Source organism: Hyla sarda, chromosome 4 (assembly GCF_029499605.1).
Source record: "Hyla sarda isolate aHylSar1 chromosome 4, aHylSar1.hap1, whole genome shotgun sequence".
NCBI classification, from domain to species: Eukaryota; Metazoa; Chordata; class Amphibia; order Anura; family Hylidae; genus Hyla; species Hyla sarda.
In genome coordinates, this window is record NC_079192.1 from 239,277,887 (window position 1) to 239,295,810 (window position 17,924).

The following is a 17,924-nucleotide window of genomic DNA, read 5'->3' on the forward strand; positions in this document are numbered from 1 at the left end:
AATGAGAAATCGCAAATTTCGAATTCCACTTTGCGTTTTTTCTCTTTGGCTTTTTTAATCCTTTTGGCGTTTTTTCACTTTTTCAGCGTTTTTTTTCCACTCTTTGGCGTTTTGAAAAAAATGCTGTAGTTCCCTCAAACTTGTCAAAATCGTGGCGTTTTGCTCCAATAGAAGTCTATGGGAGTGAGTAAACACCAAAAAAAATGCTATGTGGATCTTAACTTTGGCGTTTTTGCAGGCGGTTTTTAATCTTTTTTGGACTTTAGTGATCCAAAAAAGTGATGTAGATAGCTGTTTTTAATAAAATTTCGTAGAGTACCATAAAAAAAATTTCCCAAAAATATACAGTAGTGAAGGAAAAAATTGTATCTAATGAAATGTATATTATGGAAAAAAAAACTATTACTTTTTAAACAGGGATCAATTTATGTGTGCGGGGAAATAAAAATGTAGCCGACAATTATAAAAATGTATTGTGTGTGTGTTTTTCACTTTTTTGCTTTATTTTTTTTACATTTTTTTAGTTAGTACTACTACTCCCAGCATGGAACACACTGTTCCATGATGGGAGTAGTACTACCTGTACTAATAGACAGATCGTCCGCTGCGATCTTTCTGTATAATATATAGATGCGGCGGCCGCTCTTCTATGGTCCCCTGCACTGACGTATATATACACATATTCATATTTCCCACAGAGCTGTGATTGGCCAGATGGTTCCAGCCAATCACAGCTGTCTATGAGAAATAGGAGCATGTGTATATATACGACCGTGCAGGGGACCATAGGAGAGCGGCCGCCGCATCTATACATTATACAGGAGGATCACAGCGGCTGTCAGGAGTGATACCCGCAGTGATCTTTCCATAACTGCAGGTAATACTACTCCCAACATGAAGTACACTCTGCCTCATGCTGGGAGCTGTAGTACCTGCATTAATAAACAGATCGAAGCGGGTGTCAGAAGTTACACTCGCTGCGATCTGTCTATTAATACAGATACTACAGCTCCCAGCATGGAGCAGAGTGTGCTCCATGTTGGGAGTAGTAGTGCCTGCTTAAGGACACATCACAGTGGATGTCACTACTGACACCCTCTGTGATCGTCCTGTCTATAGCAGAGATGGAGCGGTTGTATACAGCGCTCACATCCCTGCTCTGCACTATACTCCGGGCCGGCCACTCATTCATTCATCTTTTCCTCAGAGCTGTGATTGGCTGAAACCATCCGGCCAATCACAGTTCTGGGTGGGAAATATGAATTTCTGTTGACATCAGTGGCCGGAGTATAGTGCAGAGAGACGAGCGATGTATAGACCCGCTCGCTTCTCTCCTATATTATGGACGATATATGTCTATAGTACAGGTACTATCACTCCCAGCATGGAACAGTCTTTTCCATGCTGGGAGTAGTAGTACTACATAAAAAATTTTTAAAATGTATTTAAAAAAAAGTGAAACACACACTTTATTAAAAAATTATAAAAATTGGGTTATAAAATATATACATTGTGTTTAATAAAAAAATTCCATCACTGCTGCATCCTTTTTTTTTTTTTTTTGGTACCCAAGAAATTTTAGGTACCAAAAAAAAAACGCCAAGGTGCAATTTCCACACAAATGAAACAAACGCTGGAAAAAAACGCAAGAAAAAACGTCACTTGCACTGGCGATTTTTCAGACGTTTTTTTAATCTCTAAGAACGGAGTGCAAAAAAACAAGTGGAGACTTAGCCTTACAGATTAACCCCTTAAGGACACAGCTCATTCTGGCCTTGAGGACACAGCTAATTTCCATTTTTGTGTTTTTGTTTTTTCCTCCCCGTTTTTTTAACAGCCAAAACGCTTTTATTTTTCCATCCACAGACCCAAATGAGGGCTTGTTGTTTTGCGGGACCACTTGTTCTTTCTAATGACACCTTTAATTTCACCATAAAATGTATGGTGTAACCAAAAAGATATTATTTGTGGCGGTAATTGTGCATATTTATGCTGCTTTTAATGTATAATTTATACTGCTTTTGAAAAAACGTCAAACTATTTTAACAAAATAAGTATGTGTAAAAATACCCCTATTCTGACCTAGTAGAATTTTTCTATTTTTCTGTATATGCAGCTGTATGAGGGCTTTTTTTTTGTGCCGTGATCTGTACTTTTTATGTATATGAGACTTTTTGATTACTTTTTATTTCATTTTCATTTCATTTCATTTTCATTTTCTGGGATGTGGAGACTTAGGTTTGTTTGCTTTTTACATTTACACCGGTCACCATACTGGGTCATTAACATTATATTATAATAGATTAGACTTTTCTGTACACGGCTTTCCAAAATATGTTTATTTATTTGACTTTTTTTTGAAAAATTATTTGTAAAATGGGATTTTATTATCTATTGATGGAACAGCTTATTTACATTCATGAAATTTTTTTTTTTAACCCCTTAAAGGGATATTTCAGGAAATAACTTTTTTTTATATATCAACTGGCTCCAGAAAGTTAAACAGATTTGTAAATTACTTATATTAAAAAATCTTAATCCTTCCAATAATTATCAGCTGCTAAAGATGAGTTGTTCTTTTCTGTCTGACAACAGTGCTCTCTGCTTGTCTCGGGAACTGCACAGAGTAGAAGAGGTTTGCTATGGGGATTTGCTTCTACTCTGGACAGTTCCCAAGACAGGTATCATCAGAAAGCACTTAGACAGAAAAGAACAACTCAACTTCAGCAGCTCATAAGTACTGAAAGGTACTTAAGATTTTTTTAAAGAAGTAATTTAAAAAATCTGTTTAACTTTCTGGAGCCAGTTGATATATATAAAAAAAAAGTTTTTTCACTGGATAACCCCTTTAAGGACCCAGCCCATTTTCACCTTAAAGGGGTACTCCGGTGAAAAACTTTTTTTTTTTCAATCAACTGGTGCCAGAAAGTTAAACAGATTTGTAAATCACTTCTATTAAAAAAAATCTTAATCCTTCCTGTACTTATTAGCTGCTGAATACTACAGCGGAAATTCTTTTCCGTTTGAAACACAGAGCTGTCTGCTGACATCATGAGCACAGTGCTCTCTGCTGATATCTCTGTCCATTTTAGGAACTGTCCAGAACAGCTTATGTTTGCTATGGGGATTTCCTTTTACGCTGGCAGTTCCTAAAATGGACAGAGATGTCAGCATAGAGCACTGTGCTCATGATGTCAGCAGACAGCTCTGTGTTTCAAACGGAAAAGAATTTGCACTGTAGTATTCAGCAGCTAATAAGTGCAGGAAAGATTTAGATTTTGAAATAGAAGTAATTTACAAATCTGTACGAACAAGAAAGTTGCAACAGCACTCTAGGTCAAAAAATGTAGGCTCTCAGCGCACTTTTTGATCAAAATGTGTCCCCCCATCCACCACGCGGAGGTGGCCTCATATCGGATGGGACCCTAACATGATAACTCACCTCTGCTGTGCATATAGCCTCTGACTGTGTGACATGTTGGATCAGCCATTGACTAAACCACCTCCAGTCTGAGAGGGGTGGGGTGCACGGCTAAAGAGGGTGCCACACCCCCCAATTTACAAAGTAAAAACAAAAGGAAAAATAGCCAGCACAACAACCTAATACACAGGTGCCCGCTGCTGTGGCAAATACAAAATGTACAAACAAGAAAGTTGCAACAGCACTCTAGGTCAAAAAATGGAGGCTCTCAGCGCACTTTTTGATCAAAATGTGTCCCCCCATCCACCACGCGGAGGTGGCCTCATATCGGATGGGACCCTAACATGATAACTCACCTCTGCTGTGCATTTAGCCTCTGACTGTGTGACATGTTGGATCAGCCATTGACTAAACCACCTCCAGTCTGAGAGGGGTGGGGTGCACGGCTAATGAGGGTGCCACACCCCCCAATTTACAAAGGAAAAACAAAAGGAAAAATAGCCAGCACAACAACCTAATACACAGGTGCCCGCTGCTGTGGCAAATACAAAATGTACAAACAAGAAAGTTGCAACAGCACTCTAGGTCAAAAAATGGAGGCTCTCAGCGCACTTTTTGATCAAAATGTGTCCCCCCCTCCACCACACGGAGGTGGCCTCATATCGGATGGGACCCTAACATGATAACTCACCTCTGCTGTGCATATAGCCTCTGACTGTGTGACATGTTGGATCAGCCATTGACTAAACCACCTCCAGTCTGAGAGGGGTGGGGTGCACGGCTAAAGAGGGTGCCACACCCCCCAATTTACAAAGTAAAAACAAAAGGAAAAATAGCCAGCACAACAACCTAATACACAGGTGCCTGCTGCTGTTGCAAATACAAAATGTACAAACAAGAAAGTTGCAACAGCACTCTAGGTCAAAAAATGGAGGCTCTCAGCGCACTTTTTGATCAAAATGTGTCCCCCCATCCACCACGCGGAGGTGGCCCCATATCGGATGGGACCCTAACATGATAACTCACCTCTGCTGTGCATATAGCCTCTGACTGTGTGACATGTTGGATCAGCCATTGACTAAACCACCTCCAGTCTGAGAGGGGTGGGGTGCACGGCTAAAGAGGGTGCCACACCCCCCAATGGCTGATCCAACATGTCACACAGTCAGAGGCTATATGCACAGCAGAGGTGAGTTATCATGTTAGGGTCCCATCCGATATGAGGCCACCTCCGCGTGGTGGATGGGGAGACACATTTTGATCAAAAAGTGCGCTGAGAGCCTCCATTTTTTGACCTAGAGAGCCTCCATTCTCTTCTGAGCATTGTATTTCTCCCGCAGAGCACTTTACATCCACATTTGGGGTATTTCCATACTCAGAAGAAATGGGGCTACAAATTTTGGTCCGCTTTTTATCCTATTTTCCCTTGTGAAAATGAAAAATGTAGGGTAACACCAGCATTTTGGTTTCATTTTCACATCCAGCTTTAACGAAAATTCGTTAAACACCTGTGGGGTGTTAAGGCTCACTATATTGTTATGTTCCATGAGGGGTGTAGTTTCCAAAATAGGGTAACATGAGGGTATTTGTTTTGCGTTTATTTCAGAACCACTGTAAAATCAGCCACCCCCGTGCAAATCACCAATTTAGACCTCAAATGTACATGGTGCGCTCTCACTTCTGAGCCATGTTGTGCGCCCTCAGAGCACTTTGCGTCCACATATGGGGTATTTCCGTAGAAGAAATTGTGTCACAAATTTTTGGGGTCTTTTTTTCCTTTTACCGCTTGTGAAAATTAAAAGGAACACCAGCATGTTAGTGTAAAAAAAAAAAATAATAATTACACTAACATGCTGGTGTAGACACCAACTTTACCTTTTCATAAGGTGTAGAAGGAGAAAAAGCCTCACAAAATGTAACGCAGTTGCTCTCGAGTAAGGAAATACCCCATATGTGGCACTAAACTGTCAACTTGAAATACGACCAGGCTCCAAATCGAGAAAGCGCCATGCGTATTTGATGCCTAAATTGGGGATTTGCATCCACCACCAAAATACCCTACGGTATTTTGGTGGGAGTTGTTGATTTTTAACAGCTGAACGCTCCAATTTGGAAACCGTGCCGTACAAGACTTTTTTTTTTATTGGGGAGGGGAGCGTTAACTGTGTAGGGGTATGTGTATATGTAGTAGTGTGTTTGTGTATATGTAGGTGTAGTGTAGTGTAGTGTTTTTAGAGTACATTCACACGGGTGAGGTTTCCCGCTGGGAGTTTGAGCTCCGGCGGAAAATTTGGCACAGCTCAAACTTGCCCTCACCCCTGTGTTAATGTACCCTGTATATGAGGGGGGGCAAACTTGCAGCTGTTGCAAAAGTACAACTCTCAGCATGCCCTTTGGCTGTCTGTGCATGCTGGGAGTTGCAGTTATGCAACAGCTGAAGGCACGCTGGTTGCAAAACACAGTTTGTTACTTAAATCAATGTTTTGCAATCAGTGTGCCTACTGCTGTTGCAAAACTAGAAATCTAAGCATGCATTGACAGCCGAAGGGCATGCTAGGAGCTGTAGTTATGCAACAGCTGGAGGCACACTACTACATTGCCCAGCAATGCCCTTTGGCTGTTTGTGCATGCTGGTTGTTGCAGTTATGCAACAACTGGAGGCACACTTTTTCATAGTGTCTCCAGCTGTTTCATAACTACAAGCCCCAGCATGTACAAACAGCCAAAGTGCATGCTGGGAGTTGTAGTTTTGCCACCAGCTGTTGCAAAACTACAACTCCCAGCATGCCCTTTGGCTGTATATGCTGGACGTTGTTGCTTAGCAACAGCAGGAGGCGAACAACTCCCCTACTGCTGTATCCTGCAGGACACTGCTGCCGCGGCCGCCTGGGGTCCTCTGCCACCGACTCCAGGGACCTTTCACGTTGATGCCGGGGACCCCAGCCTACCCCGATGGACAGGTAAGGGACCCCAGACTTGCCTGATCACCGCCCGATCACCTCCCAGCAGGCTCTGTGATTGATCGGTCGTCCGGACTGATCATTGACGCGATCGTGAGGTGGCACCCATGCCACCTCACTCCTGCTGATAAAGGGTGATAGGTGGTGTCGCAGACGCCACCGATCACCCTTTATTTCCAGGTCACCGGAGACCCGATTGACCCCTAATCGCCGGTCTGAATTGAACGGCCGGCATGGGGGAGTTTATGGCAAAACGAGAATAAAATTATTTGTGGGACAAAATTGCAAAAAAAAAAAAACACCATTTAGTAATTTTGGGGGCTTCCGATTCTACGCAGTGCATTTTTTTGGTAAAATTACACCATATATTTATTCTGTCGGTTCATATGCTTACAATGATAACCAATTTATATAGGTTTTTATTTTTATTTTACTACTTTAAAATAACTAGATGCACCAAAATTAGTATGTTTAAAATTGTCATCTTCTGACCCCTTTAACTTTTTTATTTTTCTGTATACGGGGCGTTATGAGGGCTTATTTTTTGCGCCATGATCTGAAGTTTTTAGCGTTGCCATGATTGTTTTGATGGGACTTTTTGATCGCTTTTTATACATTTTTTTAGGTTATACAAAGTGACCAACAATACGCAATTTTGGACTTTGGATTTTTTTTTACGTGTACCCCATTGACCGTGCGGTTAAATTTAAATTTTTTCTCACATACAACTATAGCTAGATAGCCATATATAGCCGTTTACGGTGCTCCATTGATGGTCTCCTATCTGTCCTCGGGGCTACGGAGCGCCCTCTTTGGGATCCCCTCCATCCGTCGCTGCGTACGCCGTCCCGTCATCCAATAGGAGCGGCGTGCGTAGTTACGTGATGACGGCAACGTGAGAGCAACATACCCGGGCAGCAGAGACGTTCCGGAACGATGGGGACACCACAGGGACGCGGCAACAGCGATGGAGCGCAACATCCAGGGCAGCAGTGACCAGCGTGACGGGTCCGAAGCGGCGGGGACAGGTGTGTACAACTTCCTATACTTTACATTGCACGGATCCCTCAACATACGATGGTTTCAACAAACGATGGTTCATTTGGAACGGATTACCATCGTATGTTGAGGGACCACTGTATCTGTGTTGAAATCAGATGAGTTTTTCCCGTGTTAGCTTTAGAAATTAGCCTTATTGGAGTAGCCAATAATGGGGTCTGTAGGAATATTTCTCTTAGTCTGTCATCGATGTGCAGTGTTGTTTGAAGTTCCTCTGATACTTTGCGCAAAACCTCATCCTGGGAGTGGTAGGTGACCATCAGTGGTATACTGTTCCCTGTGCGATGCTCTTTATACCACAGCAGTTCTTTTCTGGAAATGTTGGTGGCTTTTCGTATCTGGTTGTCAATAATCCTGGAACTGTAGCCTGGGTTTATGAAGTCTTTCCTTAGCTTCTGGAGGTGAATGTCATGGTCTGTCATATAAGAACAGATGGGGTTGCATCTTATAGCCTGACTGTATAGGATGGAGTTCTTTGTATGTTCAGGGTGGAAGCTATTGTTTTAGAGGTAGATTGGTCTAGGTTTGTGATACAGGGATGTGTGGGTTGTTCCTGATGATTATAGTTGTGTCCAGAAGTTAATTTCTATGGGGGAGTAGCTGATGGTGAGGTTGATGCTGGGGTGAAATAAATTTAAACTTTCATGGAAGGTGAGAAGTTCCTTTCTGCTGGGGATTCAGATGATTACTATTTCATGTATGTACCTTAGGGGTTTTGTTTGGCAGGTGGATTGGAAGTTCCAATTTTGCCATAAAGAGGTTTGCATACTGTGGTGTCCTTCGAAAGCCCATAGCGTTCCCAAGATTCTGTTTGGAGAGGGCCTGTCCAAATCTGAAATAACTATGGATAAGGATACATTTAATACGTTGTAGTGTTTTGTGTATCTGTGTTGCAATCACAATTTTCACTCTGCACAACCGCTAAGAGCATTAGCTTTAGGAACACCTCTGTTCTGTCAAAATATTCATTACCCTAACTCTAACCCTCAGTAATGGAAGCACAGTGCGGTAAATATGACCAAAGTAGACCTGACATTTTACTTGGTTTTATGTCTCTCCTAAGCCATGCCATCTGCCAATTCAACAGATAACATGCCACATCTGGGATACTGGAGTGTTCTAGGAGAAATTGTGATACAAAGTTTGGGGTGCTATTATTCCTGTGTTCCTTGTGAAAGTGAAAAAATTGTTTCTAAAAGTGCAAATTATGCATCAAATGCTCCTTTGGTTTTGTGCACTGCTGTGTTGTCAAATAGCGGCCTATGACCACATATGGGGAACTGGCGTGTTCAGGAGAAATTTTATAACAAAGTTTTAGGTGCTATTATTACTATCCTTGTGAAAATAAACAAAATTGGTGCTCAAAGTTAAAGTGATGCATCAAAATACATCAACGTTAAATTTTCACAGTCTTATACAAAAATCTAAATTAATTCTTTGAGGGGTGTAGTTTCCAAAATAGGATCACTTGTGGCATTTTTCTACTGTACTGGTACCACAGTGGACACTGCAAAATATCCTAAAAAAGATGAGGCATCAAAATTCCCTAGTGCTTCATCATGTCTTAGTAGGCCTGTGTGTGAGCCGGGGAGCAAACAAATATAAGGCAAAATATAGAAAAGCTCAGGGCTACAGTAGGGATGTGGAGATTTGGGGAAGGGTAGGGTGAAGAGATGAGGCAGGAAAGGGTAGAGGTTGTCAGGCCAGATACCTATAGGATATCACATATTTGAAGGAAAGAGGAAAGAAGTTTTCACCATCATCACAGATGGGGATTCTTTACTGTAAGGGCAGTGAGAGACTCTATGGAAGTCTCTACACAAATACTGATCACGGCATCTGAAGTATTGCATTGGTGTATAGACACACATTCGACCTCGCGCAGTGCAATCGCGGGTGCTCCGATATGTTAAGATGGCCGGCAGAGCTCCTTTCACCTGCTCCGGTTGGCTCCTGCAGTCTTCTTCTCTGATCTGCCTTCTAGCAGACCAGAGAAGTAGATCACAGATAACACTGATCAATGCTATGCCTATGCATAGCACTGTTCAGTATTTGCAATACAAAGATTGCAAAAAAATAGTCCCCTGTGGGAACAAAAAAAAGTGTAAAAAAAAAAAAAAAAAAGTTTTAATAGAAGTGAATAAGTCTTGTCAATCTGTTTTATCTGTTTTGTATGCAAAAAACTTTTAAAAAACTTCCTGATTTAAAAAAAGTGAATAAGACCCTCCCCAATAAAAAAAAATGTAATTCCCCTCTTTCCATTTTGCCAAACAAAATGTTAAAATAAATAAATAAATAATTAACATTTGGTAGTGTCAATACCTAAACTAATGTGCAAACTATTAAAATAGTGGTCCTGTACGTTGAACAGGGCAAACGTATAAAAAATTGCTTTAAGTCACATCCCAGACCAGAAAAAAGTTAAATAAATGGTGATCACAAAGTCACACATACACAAATGTGGTGCAAATAAAAACCACAGATCACTACGGAAAAATGAGAAAGTTTTTCTTTTTAACATACTAATTTTGTTCAAAAAGTTTCAGGTTTGTTTTTAAAGCAGTACAATGATAGAAAAACATTTAACCACAGGTATTGATTGACCCACAGAGTAAAGAAAACCTGTAAAAAGTTATGCCTCTTAGAAGGCGAAGAGGAAAAAACGAAAATGCAAAAATAAAATTGTGTCCTTCAGGCCTTAAAGGACTAGTTAAGAGGCTAAATTGTACTTAAAAGGGTTATCCAGGAATTTAAAAACAGGGCTAATTTCTTTCAAAAAACGCTCCCTGTCTGTCTTCAGGTTGGGTGTGGTTCTGCAGCTCAGTTCCATTGAAATGAATGGAGCCAAGTTGTAATACCACACACAACCTGGAGACAGATGTAGAGCTGTTTTTGAAAGAAATTACCTCTGTTTTTCTATTCCTTCATAACCCCTTTAATTTTTCTTTAGTTTTTAATATTCCAAAAAATGCAATCAGCTTGCATCTTTATCATTTCGGTTTGTGCAGTGATGGTAATATCTTGCCAGCTGTCATGTTGAGAAAGCATTTTATACTGTGAGTTGGCCCTGGTTCAATTTAGCCTTACATAGTCATGGGATTACAGGTCCTTTACAGACCTACATAGATGCTATTTACACTAACCCAATGGCCAGAGTATTTATCCCAGGTTTTCTTTTAGACATCATTCATCTGCAAAAGGCAAAACTAGGCAGGGTCGCCCTCTTTCGTCCTTGCTTTTTAACCTTGCCCTTGAGCCACTGACTCTTCATCTGTCTTCCTTGGTTTACAATGGTATCACTGTGAGCACAAAGGAAGTGAAATTATCCTGTTTTGCAGATGACCTGTTACTCTTTTTGGATAACCAGGTGATACACCTTCCAAGGGTCTTGCACACACTCTTGTCTTTTGGACGATTCTCGGGCTACAAAGTGAATGTCAGCTAAAGTCAGTTATTATACCTTGATTCCTCTCTTCCTTCTTACCATCCACTAGTGTATGTTGAAAGGGCACATTCTTCATATACGTATCTGGATATTCAAATTGGACATGTTTCTTAATCCCTGTATAAACTTAAAGGGGTACTCTAGTGAAAAACATCTTATCCCCTCTCCAAAGGATGACTGGCAATATGGGATAAGATGTTTTCCGGCAGACTACACCTTTAATTACTTAAGAAAATAGTGTGGGAACTTGAGCGATGGTCTGATTTGCCTCAAGTCTTTTGTACGGTTCTTGGGCTAAAAGTAAATGTTAGCAAACTTCAGTTATTATACCTTTGTTCCTCTCTTCCTTCTTCCTGTTCATCGGTGGATGTTGAATGGATGGGCACATTCTTCAATTACGTATCTAGGTATTCAAATTTGATACAATCCTTAATCTCTATATTACAAACCCCTCATTAAGAAAATAGTGTAGGAACATGACTGGTTCTTATGGATACTATCGGGGCATGGAAGGCTATTAAATAAATGTACCAGCTCCATTTCTGTCTTTCCATGTAAATTCCATTATCGGATATCGACTCTTTTCCACAAGGTTGACAAAATAAATTGTTAGGTAGGTGATCTTATTAACCACTTGGATGGGTCTGTTCTCCCTTGGGCTGATGGACAGTAAAGTTTCCATTATCTCCCTCTCATCTCTTCCAATGCTCTCAATCAACTCCACTCGTATTACAATACTGTGATATGATACTTTGCTGTTGTAGAAAAAAGGGTACTGTTTGATGATTTATTGGGTTCTCATGATAAAACCATGTCACCTTCCTAACTATATAGACAAATGGAAAATGTTTAATTGCTGCAACCATTTAACCCGCATAGGAGTCTTTATCAGAGTCTGTCATTTATTGGATCCACCATAGCAATATGGTTTCCTTTTATTACAGAAACCATAAACATATAAGCCATAAACCGCTTTAACTGATGTATTCTTAGCCTGGTAACTTGAATATACTTGTCCTTTTCTGTAGAGGTGATTCTTGATATTTCTTTTGGCAATCCTCTTAAGAGCCTGTTTAATTGCAGATTTGTTTTTTAAAAAAACTAACAAACTAAACTGTAATTGTGCCCTTCAACTGAATAAGGTTTATGTACAGTATACACTGAATTATTACTGGCATTACACCTTTACAAATTGTGCACATTACATACACATTATGTGCATCTTACAATTAATTGCTGAATAATTCAACTGTAGCATTTTCCACCTTTAAATATCACTGGAGTTCAAAATGAAGTTTGCACACAAACATTTTTTTTATTATTTCAATGTATTTTTTATAAAAAAATTTCACATACAAACAGTAGTGAGAATAATTCAAACATAAAGAAACAATATGAACATTACAAGCCCTATACCATAAAGAATCCATCAGAAAGTGATCATACAGAACAATCTAGCGAGTGAGTAAAGGAATGGGTCTGCGTAACTAAGCCCCACAAAGCAGCCACTTTGGTGAACTTCATTGTCACAGTTGGGGAGATCGGTGATGGCTAAAACAGATCCTCTCTAACAGCAAATAGTTTGTATTTAGCCCATGCTTATAGGAGCAAGGTGGGCTTGGTAATGACTGAGCAAAGGAGAACAAAGAACAAAATAAAACAAAAGTAAATGGAGCCTAAAAGTGAAGTGAATGGAGCCTAGTTGTAATACAACACCTGAAGTGGAGACAAGGAGGGAGCGGTCTTTGAAAGAAAAAATGTTTTTTAGTCCTGGAATACCCCTTTAATTACATCCTCCAATACCCACTACAGAGCCATGCATCCCACACCTTATTAAATTTGTGCAAAATGTGTCCTTTCTACTGAACAGGAGAAATTGACATGCTTCAACACCTCAGCCAGGGAGGGTGCAATGGGACTTTACCAGTCTTGTGATTACTAGTTTGGTTGCTTCAAGAATAAATGCTATTACATTTCTGTGGGATTGGGGGAGTTGGTTAAGATCTACTAGTAGCAGAGTTAGATGGGGTAGTAGTGTGAGTTGTGAGACAGTCATAGAGGAGATTAGGTCTGCCACAAGGTCTGTACTATGGGGCAGTCCCACAGAATATGTAAGAGGTTCTCTCCCGACAGCAGTCCTTCCAGCAAAGATTTGCCACCGCCTCCTGGTGATTCGCACTTTATCTTATAAATAACAGTGAAATCAGAAAGTCATTGTTGGGAAGTTATTTCTATGGAAAGTTCGGATGACCATTGTCTGTAATGCCGCTCACCTTTGGTCAGTAGAAAAAATGCCTATCACCCCACTAAAGGGGTATAGATGTCCTGGAACTGCTGCTTTGCCAGTGAGTTGCAGGAAGCAAGAATCCCTTGTCCTGAAAGCTATGAAGAGATTGCGGAGAAAAACACCCTTGGAGGTCAGCACTGCAGACTTAGGGACATCAAATGGAGAGCGGAGACAGAAGTATTTTCAAGATCTTCAGGGGGAAATATATAATAAGAAATAATTATATAACCAGTCCTCAAAAAGTAGTGAAAAAAGGGGAAAGAATAAATACAGAGAGAAAAGTGATTAAGAATTGAATATGTACAGTGATGTGTGAGTAAAAATAAAAAAATAAAAATAAAGGTGAGTATGAACGTTCACAATATCAAAGAAGAGTGGATAAGTGCAAAGTGATAATCAGAAAAATTAGGGGTAATGAAAATATTAATAGTTATTAAACATCAAAAAATACCCCAAAATATGTGAATAATAAGAATGCCTGCAAAAGATGATAATTTTAAACAATCATATGCATTTATTAAAAAATAATGATTAATGCCTGGGCAGGGCCCTTGCTCAGGCATGCGATCTAAATAATAAAATAATTTAAAAAATGCCAACTATCTCAAAATATCAAAATTGAAAAATTGGCCTTTGTAGCCGAAAAAAACGTATAAAGTTGTGTGAATAGCAACAGTATTGAATATAATATCCAGCGATCGGAGAGTCTGTGTACTCCAGTGATACTCCAATGTGAAACACAGTCACCTTAAACTGTAGCAAATGTTTCAATATTTCATTCTGAAGATATAATGTAATTGCTCACTGTTATCCACTTGTGTCCCACAACAGGTGTTTGTAGAATAGCAGTATTAATAGCAAGATATAGTTACAGTTGCTTATATGAAGTCAGGCACAGTACCTTATGGTTTTATTCACCGTGATGATCGGCAGCTGAATGTCTCCAGAGTTGCAGGCTCCGGGGAATGTGGGAGCCCAGTGCCCGCACGGACCGAATCAATCACTACCCTGGTATGGGTAGGGAGGTACTTCTCGTGCCGTGGTTGGGAAGATGTGATGATCCCGATTGCATTGATGTAGAGAGCTGGGTTATATATCGTAGCCAAGCAGGAGTATCGTGCTTTGCACAGCTCAGTGGCCGGTCTGTGGAAAAATCGTCAGCGGCTGCCCGGCGTCCTCGTGGTGTGTGAATAGCGCGCTAATTCACAGAGGTCCACTAGTCCGGGTCCTACAGCGCTGTCTAGGCAGTATCGGCTGATACAGGTATAAAACAAGATTGAGATAGAGATGGCTGATAGATATGAGACAAGGCTAGACACGTTTCACGACTTAATGTCGCATTGTTCAGTAGCCTGATTAGATACATTTTTTTAAATCTAATCAGGCTACTGAAGAATGCAACATTAAGGATCGGGATCATCACATCTTCCCAACCACGGCACGAGAAGTACCTCCCTACCCATACCAGGGTAGTGATTGATTCGGTCCGTGCGGGCACTGGGCTCCCACATTCCCCGGAGCCTGCAACTCTGGAGACATTCAGCTGCCGATCATCACGGTGAATAAAACCATAAGGTACTGTGCCTGACTTCATATAAGCAACTGTAACTATATCTTGCTATTAATACTGCTATTCTACAAACACCTGTTGCGGGACACATTACATTATATCTTCTGAATGAAATATTGAAACATTTACTACAGTTTAAGGTGACTGTGTTTCACATTGGAGTATCACTGGAGTACACAGACTCTCCGATCGCTGGATATTATATTCAATACTGTTGCTATTCACACAACTTTATACGTTTTTTTCGGCTACAAAGGACAATTTTTAAATTTTTAGATTTTGAGATAGTTGGCATTTTTTAAATTATTTTATTATTTAGATCGCATGCCTGAGCAAGGGCCCTGCCCAGGCATTAATCATTATTTTTAATAAATGCATATGATTGTTTAAAATTATCATCTTTTGCAGGCATTCTTATTATTCACATATTTTTTGGTATTTTTTGATGTTTAATTACTATTAATATTTTCATTACCCCAAATTTTTCTGATTATCACTTTGCACTTATCCACTCTTCTTTGATATTGTGAACTTTCATACTCACCTTTATTTTTATTTTTACTCACACATCACTGTACATTTTCAATTCTTAATCACTTTTCTCTCTGTATTTATTCTTTCCTTTTCTTTCCCCTTTTTTCACTACTTTTTGAGGACTGGTTATATAATTATTTCTTATTATATATTTCCTCCTGTTGATTACTGGGTCTTTTGGGGTTTTTCAGACTTACCAGTTAACCTCGGAGTCGATGGTAGATTGAGCTGCACTGCCTCTTTGTCATTTTCAAGATCTTGGCAGGACTGTTTATTGAGTATAAATAATGAAAATAATAATTCAGTGTCGCATTTCGGGAGGAGCCATCCCTTCCTCAGATCAAGCTAAAATAAAACAAGAGGAAAGGCGCTCCTTGTGGAGTATCGCTTACAAGAAGGATACCTGGGAGGGGGAGTCACTGCTTACCAGAGATTTTGTACCAGCATACACAACAATGGTGACAGCATATAAATAATGGTGAGCCCGTCTGCAGCCTTCCTGGGTTGTGGAACATCAGAATCAGAGATGGCTTCATAAAAGCAGGAATTACGGCATTGAACCAGGCATGAAGTCGTTAAAGTAGGGTGAACCAGCTTGAATTTTATTACCAACAATGCAACGCGTTTCGCTGCGAATGTGCAGCTTCATCACGGCATCTTTTTTTCTAATGGTTATCAATACATATATATATATATATATATATATATATATATATATATATATAAATTCTTTGCAAACCAAAACTTTATGTAACTAAAAACGCATATTCAAATTCATACTGTGCGGTATTATGTTATGTGGCATATTGAGGTTATATCAAGAAAAACACAGGTATTGCTTCAAATTTTTGTATTAGTATACAAAACCATTTGTGTTATAAATATGTAGAAAAATAGAACAAAAATGATTTGTGTTCGCAAATACCCCATGTAGCTTATTCACATTATGAAATAGTAATTATGTACGAATAGATGTATTTAAAATTAAAATTAAATTCGTACTATTGTACATATATGGCCAGTTAATATTATTGTACATAGAATATATTTCAGGAGAGAAAAGTATTTTATAAAAAATGCTTTTAGAAAGAATATATAAAAAAATATGTATAAAAATATATAAAAAGAGGGAAACAAAAATTATTATGAAATACCTGTCTAGTTTATTATCGTGCATTTTCAATGGTCTCATTAAGATCCCATGGGACTGAGGTTACCAATTTGTGAATCCAAAATTATTCATGATTAATCAGGCATTGAAATCTATTATGAGTATATTCCGGTATTATTTCTAAAATTGTAAGATTTAGTGAATCTAATGAGTTTTGATGTTTAATTGTAAAATGTCTAGAAAGACTAGGCATCTTAAAACTATATTTTATATTCTACCAGTGTTTGTTTATACGTGATCGCACTGTTTGTACAGTGCCTCCAAAGTATTGAAGGTTGCAATCACAGGACAGTAAGTATATAGTAAAATTAGTGTCGCAAGAAACGAGACCTTTGATTTCATACACGTTATTGGACTGAGATGATTTAAACTGGGTTCTAATAAGTGCACAACACATGCATCGGCTTTTGCCGCAAGGGGTGCATAAAGACTCGGTCTGAACAGGGTATTCATCTATAGTTTTTAATCTTCCTGGAGATACTAGATTTTGAAGATTTTTCGAACGTCTAAAAGTAATGTTTGGAGAATGTGGAACTAATTCTTTAAGAACTGGATAATAAAAAAAAAATGGGCCAATTTTTGCAAAGTATCTTTTTAATATTTATTGCTTCTCTATTGAAATTGGTCACAAAATTAAACCTCAATTTTTGATTAATCGTTCCAGAGAAGTTGTCAGTTTTTTTTTTATATAATTTTTTTTTTTTTTTTTTTTTGGAATGACTAGTTCAGATTGTTTCTTATTTTTTACCTTTTTGTATGCTTCCGATAGAAGATGTTTGGGGTACCCCTTTTATTTGAAACATCCCCTAAGGACAGCTGCCTGCGCATCAAAATCCTCATCAAGAGTACAGTTCTTACGGATGCGCAAGTACTGTCCATAGGGGACACCCCGCAACCAGCTTGAATAGTTTGCACTGTCATAGCTCAAAAAGCTATTTACATCTACCTCTTTAAAGTGAGTCTTAGTAGTTATTTGGTTTATTTAAGATCTCAAAATCTCAAGATCCAAAAACTGTACGGATTCATTTGAAAAATACATAGTAAATTGAATTCCCCATTGATTACCGTTTAATTCATTAACAAATCCTTCAGCTTGTGATTGTGTGCCGCACCAAATAAAGAATAAATCGTCTATATAACGACGAAAAAAACAAACATAATTTTTTAAAGCCCCATGAATAAATTAGCATAACTGGGGGTGGATCCAGTCCCCATCCCACATCCCCTGGTCTGTCTAAAAATAGCCCCATGAAAAGAAAATACATAATGTTCTAAAATAAAAAATATTGCATCCAACAAAAATAATACTTCATTGTTACTGAGAGTAGAGTAATCATGAAGAAAATCTATAGCCGTAATACCTAAAGATGTATCTATGTTTGAATAGAGGAAGCACACGTCTAGTGTCAGAAAGGAATAGTTTGGAGGTAAACAAAGATTATTAATTTCCTGGATAAGTTGTGTGGAATCTTTTAAA

General features: G+C 39.1%; 1 protein-coding gene across 7 annotated transcripts in view; it reads left to right on the top strand.

Annotated features, from left to right (window-relative positions):
* Positions 1–17,924, top strand: part of CADPS2 (calcium dependent secretion activator 2) — a 707,505-nt gene that overhangs the window by 566,405 nt on the left and 123,176 nt on the right. The gene's annotated exons all lie outside the window — the stretch shown is intronic.